At 38.2% G+C, this 7428-nt stretch overlaps 1 pseudogene; it reads left to right on the top strand.

Moving 5' to 3' along the window:
- Positions 1-2800: 2800 nt before the first annotated feature.
- Positions 2801-3819, top strand: LOC105516978 (annotated as a pseudogene).
- Positions 3820-7428: the final 3609 nt, after the last annotated feature.

Here is a 7428-nt window from a genome sequence, read left to right as displayed (position 1 = left end):
ATATATAAATTAAAAGCCTATATAAGTCAGAGTGCCTTGAATTGCAATGACAGGTAACTCAACCCAAAATAACTTAAGAAAAACAAATTATCAACTTACATATCTATTCATATTAGCTTCAGGCAAGGCTGGATCCAGTATTCATCAAATTTCACTCTGTCTCTAACTCTTGATCTCTTAGTCATGCTTTCTTCTATGTAACTTTGTTTCCAAATGGCCTATCTTCAGGCCAGAGCCCCTGAAATTCCCAGGTTTATGTCTTCCAGTTTTATAACAGTATTAGTCAAAGTTCTTATTTGTAACTGCTCACTCTGACCCTGAGGATTAAACAGAAAAGGAGTTCATTAAAAGACTACTTTGCAGGCTACAGAATTGTTGTAAAGGCCAGAGAACCTTGTCTGCAGCCAAACTTCCAATATGCACAATTTAAAGAAACTACAGCCAGGGTACATTGGCTGCCGCTGCCACCAACACTGAGGGCTTCCTTTGCACTGGTGGCAAGAGTTCAAATACTGCTGGCATCAAGGCCATTCCAGGCTGAGGAACTCAATCATACAATCACTGCCACCCCCAAAGCCATACATCTCATTTGCTATCCTCACCAAATGGTGCCCCAAGAGCTTCCTTCTTTAAGGTGTTAACTTCTCAATCTAACTTTCCTATATCTGAGTGACTGGTGGAGTCATCTAACTCACAGACCTGTTTCCTACAGTGAAAAGGATAGGGATAGCGGCAAGTTTTCTGTGTTCTACCTTGGTGAGACAAGCCTCATGAGGAGAAAATTCTCTTAAACTTAAGAGTTTTGTTCAAAGTTGCTAGGCCAGAAAGCATGAGGAATGTCTGGAAGAATAGCTCCAGGAGAGAGAGAGTCTTTTAATGTGTTCTGCCAAAACTCTTGGATCTAATTTTCATCGTTCTGGCCAAGGTCATGTATTATAGCTTAGCAATCACTCTCCTGATTTGGGAACCCCTGATTTGTCATATGCGCACTCCTAGAGCTTGGTGTTGCAGCCAGTCCCATTTGAACTAATAAGAGAGCTGACAGTCAAGGAAGAATACACACCGACAGCAAAATCACCCAGTGTCCCCCACAAAACCCCGCCCTGGTCTTTACAGGGCTCCACCAGTTCCTCCTTGCTTGCTGTTCACTGAACTACAATTCATGACTAATTCAATCTGCAGACCCTTGGCCATGCTCCTGCAGAGACAGAACAGCAGTGTTATGCAAATCGTACCTATTCTGCCAGCTGGGTTCTGGCACCCAGAGGTAAGAAGGTAGAAGAGAGGTAGGAAGGTAGGAAGAGAGAAGAGAATTCCTTTGGAGGAACTACTCTGGGGGCAAACGAGAACTGAAGGGGCAAAAAAGAGAAAGAATGAAAAATTTGTTTCTTAAAGGCAGAGCTTTTGCTTTCCCTTCCATAAGTAGCAAAGGTTTAGGCTGTCTACTTTCTTGTTCTGCTCTAGATTTACCCACGTATTTAGGACCCTTCACAAAAGAGGAAGAAAGAAAAGTAGAAAGAGTGAAAGAACAGAATGTTGATGGCTCTACTAAGAGCCATTTCTGAGAAGGATGTGGCACCACCTCACACTGCTTCATATGCCTGTGGGTGTGTATATATATGTATAATATAATATATATATACATCGTGATGTTCAATCTTATTTCTTCTTACACACTAAAATGTAAGTGAGATAGCAAGTGATAGCAGGTAAACTGTTTTTAGGCTCACATTATAATAAACATTTAAAAAATTGCACATTGAAAAACCTAGCTAAAAATATGAGAAAGAAAAAAACACAATCAGCATTATTTACATGTTAGAATACTTCTAACATATACCAACAATTTAAAACTGAGGAATTGTCTTCTCTTGCTTAACTTCAGGAAGTGTTCCCATGTTATTATTCTGCAATTTTAGTTTATTTTTCCTTTGAAAAACCTGCAATTTTTTCTTTTGACCCAATAGTTGTTTAATGAAGTATAATTATTACAAATTTGAATGTTGAAGAGCCTTTTAAAAGTTTGTTGTTGGTTGGGCATAGCCGCTCAGCCTGTAATTCCAACACTTTGGGAGGCCAAGGCAAGAGGATCACCTGAGCCCAGGAGTTCAAGACCAGCCTGGGCAACATAGGGAGACCCTGTCTCTACAAAAATTAAAAATAGCCAGGCGGCAGCTGGCATCTGTGGTCTCAGCACCTTGGGAGGTAGAGGTGGGAAGACCACTTGTCCCTGCGAGGTCAAGGCTGCAGTGAGCCATGGCACCACTGTACTCCAGCCTAGCTTAGGCTGGCCATGTAATCCTAACACTTTGGTAAGCCAAGGCAGGCAGATTGTTTGAGCCCAGGAGTTTGAGACCAGTCTGGGCCACATGATGAATCCCCATTTCTACCCAAAAAATCCAAACATTTGCCAGGCATGGTGGGGCACACCTGAAATCCCAGCTACTCAGGAGGCTGAGGTGGGAAGATGGCTTGAGCCTGGAAGGTGGAAGCTGCAGTAAAATCATGCCACTGCACTCCAGCCTGGGTGACAGAGTAAAAAAAAAAAGTTTATTGTCTTGAAAAAAAAAAAGTTTATTATTAATTTCTAATTTTATTGCCTTATGTTCAGAAAGTGCTATTGATATTATTTCAATTCTTTGGACTTGACTGAGATGTATGTGTGTGTGCGTACATTTGTGTGGCCTAAGATACAGTAAATTTTCATGAATGTTCCCTGCGTACCTGAAAATAAGACACCATTTGATATAAGTTCTGTCTTATTTGTAATTTTGGACCTGATCCAGTGATCTGTTAAAGCATGATGTGTCACTATGAAGTTCTAGGCATGCAGAGACAGGCCTCACCCAAGGATATTAAAAAGGCATATTGGGCTGGGTGCAGTGGCTCACACCTATAATCCCAGAACTTTGGGAGGCCTAGACAGGTAGATCATTTGAGGTCAGGAGTTCAAGATTAGCCTGGCCAACATGGTGAAACCCCATGTCTACTAAAAAAAATAAAATAAAATACAAAAAATTAGCCAGGCATGGTGCCGTGCACCTGTAATCTCAGCTACTCGGGAGGCTGAGGCAGGAGAATCGCTTGAACCTGTGAGGCAGAGGTTGCAGTGAGCCAAGATCATGCCATTGCACTCCAGCCTGGGCAACAGAGACTCCATCTCAAAAAAAAAAGAAATGCACATTGGAAACTGGCACTGAAGTGGCACTCAGATAAAAATCTTGAGAATAAAGAAGAAGCAGAGAGAAAATGCAAACAAGTAGCTGAGGTATATGAAGTGCTGTCAGATGCTAAAAAACTGGACATCTATGAAAAATATGGCAAAGAAGGAGAAGGTGGAAGTCATTTTGACAGTCCATTTGAGTCTGGCTTCACATGCCAACGCAAATGATGTCTTCAGGGAATTTTTTGGTGGAAGGGACTCATTTTCATCTTCTTTGACAACCCATTTGAGGACTTTTTTGGGAATCCAAGGGGTCCCTAAGGAAGCAAAAGCCAAAGAATGGGGACATTTTTCTCTGCTTTCAGTGGATTTCCATCTTTTGAAAGTTAATTTTCTTCTTTTGGTACAGGATTTACTTCATTCGAGTCAGCAGGTCAAGGGGCCTCAATTTATTCTGTTTCACGTCATTTGGTGGTAATGGTATGGACAACTTCAAATCTATATCAACTGCTACTAAAATAGTTAATGGCAGAAAGATCACTATGAAGAGAATTGTCAAGAATGGTCAAGAAGGAGTAGAAGCTGAAAAAAGATGGCCAGTTAATGTCCTCACAAACGATAGTAAGGAACAACTGCTGTGCTTGAACAACAAGTAATTCAATGCTCTCATTTAATGTTAAACTATAACAAGCACTATTTGAGGATTAACAGAAACAGTTTTTGAAGATTTCAAATGAACTCAGCTTTCAGTATAATCGCACCTAAAGTGCTTATAAACAGCTATCAGAGCCCCTATTTGTCGTAGACTTTTGAATTTATTGTTTGGACCACATATTAGGTTGGTGCAAAAGTAATTGCAGCTTTTGCCATTACTTGTAATAATAGGACCATTTATTCGGTCTTTAAAATTGCTGTGAATCTTTGCATGCGCTTTGCTTTAAAAACAAATACTCAAAAGTGAGCCATGATCTTTAGTAGTGGTTGGACAAGACTGTACACTAACACCAGCATGGATCTGTTTTTCCATTGTGTCTGAAACCTGAGCTAAGTAATGTCAGCCTACTGTGAAGTTAACATTGCTAGGATAAATCTTCTACAAAAATAATTTCAAATTTTTTCAGTATTTAGTAGTGAAAAATACTAATGCATTAGTGGTAATATATTTCTGGTTTAATATAAATTAAGGACGTTTTCCAGTTGTGCATGAATGTTGGCAAATTAGTAAGTTCTGACAATTGTTTAATTATGTAATGTTAAGCTTAGGTTTAAAAAAACAAGGCTGGTAAATTGGGTCTTTGTCATTTTCTTAAAAAAAAGAAATGTAAATAAGTTTGGTACATTAAAAACATAACATGACAATGAGTTGATGACATTTCATACATTTAAACTTCACCTAATTAAAAAATAATTGAGATTCATCACTACCTCTTACATGGGAAGTTCAAGGAAAGAAAAATAATGTGCAGACACCAGCATATGAACAGTTCTTAGTCGATAATATAATTTCTTTGGTACTGTTAACATTATGCTTATATCTTTCACTCGAATATAGGCTGTGGTCTTCCCAAAAAAGTTTTAGAACATTAGTTATGCATTCTAAAAGCAAATTTATCCTTATCTGATGCTGATCACTGTAATTATTAAGATTAAAATTGATCAAACGTTAAAAATTAATTAAGTCACAGAAAACACAATGAGTGATCCTAAAGTATTGCTCCCCATATAGGCTAAGAACAACTTTCTCATTTGATTATTCTATAGATATGTCTTTTATAGTTAATTTAATTTGGCATCTCAACATTTTTTACCTGTCTATTACATTTTATAATATAAAGAAAAATTTCTGAGGCTATCATCTATCCGTTTCTTACAAGTTTTTCTCCATATAGCAACAAACTGAAAATGTTGTGCTTGTGAGAAGCTAGATGTGGTGTGTACTGAGAATTGTATATACCAGTGGCCCTCAAGAACTCAAAAATGATGACGATAGAGTTCTTTATTAGACTTCAACTGCAAAATGAGCACAATTACGAGATATTTTGTGTCCACAATCTCCTACAAAAATATCTAGTAATTGTGGACACAATCTCCTACAAAAGGGACAACTTCCTAAACCTTCAGAATCACAATATAAAGGTGATACCTGTCAGGCATATACCTGTCATATCAGCCAAAGAAATCCAGAAAGGAAAAGTCATGGAAAACAGTTTGGTACCCTTCCCAGCACACAAAAATGAGAGATGTAGAGAAAAATGTTGGCACCATCCATCTCAGTGGATTCTTGAGTAAAGGGAATCTTGGGTATCATATTTTGAGTACCCTGATCTCTATAGCAAGACCATGTCCATAAAGATATGGACCTATCAGCCTTGATAGTAACAAACATTTGATTTATCTAATGCCTGTTGTTAAGATTTCTACATCTACCACATTACCTTCTAATCACATGTACCTTAAAGGCGAGAATAAGCTCTTTACTGCAATTATGAGTTTTCTTATTCCCATGATATTTTTCATTTTAAGTTAATAAATTCACATTCCAATGTTTCCTGCAGTCTCCTGGGTAGTTCAGGTTTAATCAGTGACACAGGACTCCTAGAAATTGACAATTGTTAGTAGACTCTGCCTAAGCCCACTTATAAATCCTTGTCTCTTTGGGGATTTATATACTGAGATCAGAAACTAAGCAACCAGGGCTACAATATTAGAAATCAGAAAAGATCTGTAAACAAAGTGAGAATCTACAGTTTAGTAAGAGTAAAGTAGTCAGGAAATGGCTGGTATCACAAGCTGGATTTCACCATCCACCGCTGTACAGAGGACCCAATCATCTAAAACCTACACATGAACATCTTCTCAGAGCCGGGGACAGAGGTGAATGTGGCCCAAATAGACTTTGATGTAAGATATTCTTCCCCACACACTTTCAATTTTATGATGAACAAGTAGTGTGTGTCAGACAAAGGGACTCTATTAATGGTTTTTCTTGATGATTAGCTTAGAAATCAAACTAATAGCAGCCCAAACATGTCACTGTGGTAGCTGATATGATAGATATTGACCATGCAAGTAGGAAAGAGGGAGTAGAGTCAGGAGAACTTTCAATCTAACTACATAGCATATATCTTGGGCCTGAGCCAGTAAAGAACTTTTATGTCCTAATTCACATATAAATTCCTCTACCAGCATGGCTGTTTCCACTGTGCCTACCATACTGACTATTAACCTCTTTTCAATCTTCCAGACCTACAAGGGGACTATGTTTCAATTTCTGGATAAACTATGGACTTAGTTAATAATGCTGTGTCAATATTGGCTCATTAACTGTAAGCTATGTACCATACTAATGTAATAGATGCATGAATAGAAATTTTCTCAAGTGTAGATTTTGCCACAGCCAGATAACAAGTTACTAGCTAACAATAACTGAGTGATTAGTATGTGTCAAATGGTTATGACTGATAGTTTCATTTAATTTTTTAGAGACAGAGTCTCACTCTGTCACCCAGGCTGGAGCACATGGCTCACTGTAGCCTCAGACTCCTAGCCCCAAGTGATCCTCCCACCTCAGACTGCCAAAGTGATAGGATTACAGGCATGAGCCACTGTGTCTGGTGCAACTGATAGTTCTAGCTAGAACCAGAGGGATAAAATGGGGTGAAAGAGCACCTTTTCAACAAAAGAGGGTGCTGTTTCCAAAATAGAAAAGGTTTTGCAAAGACAAAATAAATGTTTTAATTTGCATTTCTCTAATTGTGAGTGAAATTGAACATCTTTTCAGATATTTAAGGGCAATTTTTATATCCTCTTTGTGAGTTGTCTATTTCTGTCTTTTTCACATTTTTCTAATGATTAGTTATCCTCTTCCCATTTTTTATTTTATTTAATTTTCAAAATGGAATTAGAAATAGATGTTTTAGAACAATTTTAGGTTTGTGGAAATCTTGAGAAGATAGTACAGAGAGTTACCATATACCCTACATCTAGTTTTCCCTATTATTAACATTTTACATTAGTATGGCACATAGTTTACAATTAAGGAGCCAATATTGATACATTATTATTAATATGATATATTAATGTTATAAAGTCCATAGTTTATCCCAATTTCCTTAGTTTTTTTTTTTTTTTTTTTTTTGAGGCGGAGTCTCGCTCTGTGGCCTGGGCTGGAGTGCAGTGGCCGGATCTCAGCTCACTGCAAGCTCCGCCTCCCGGGTTCACGCCATTCTCCTGCCTCAGCCTCCCGAGTAGCTGGGACTACAGGT

This window comes from Colobus angolensis, unplaced genomic scaffold (genome assembly GCF_000951035.1).
Source record: "Colobus angolensis palliatus isolate OR3802 unplaced genomic scaffold, Cang.pa_1.0 Scaffold298, whole genome shotgun sequence".
Lineage (NCBI taxonomy): Eukaryota > Metazoa > Chordata > Mammalia > Primates > Cercopithecidae > Colobus > Colobus angolensis.
The sequence above is the reverse complement of the archived record's forward strand: the minus strand, read 5'-3'. Positions and strand labels throughout refer to the sequence as shown.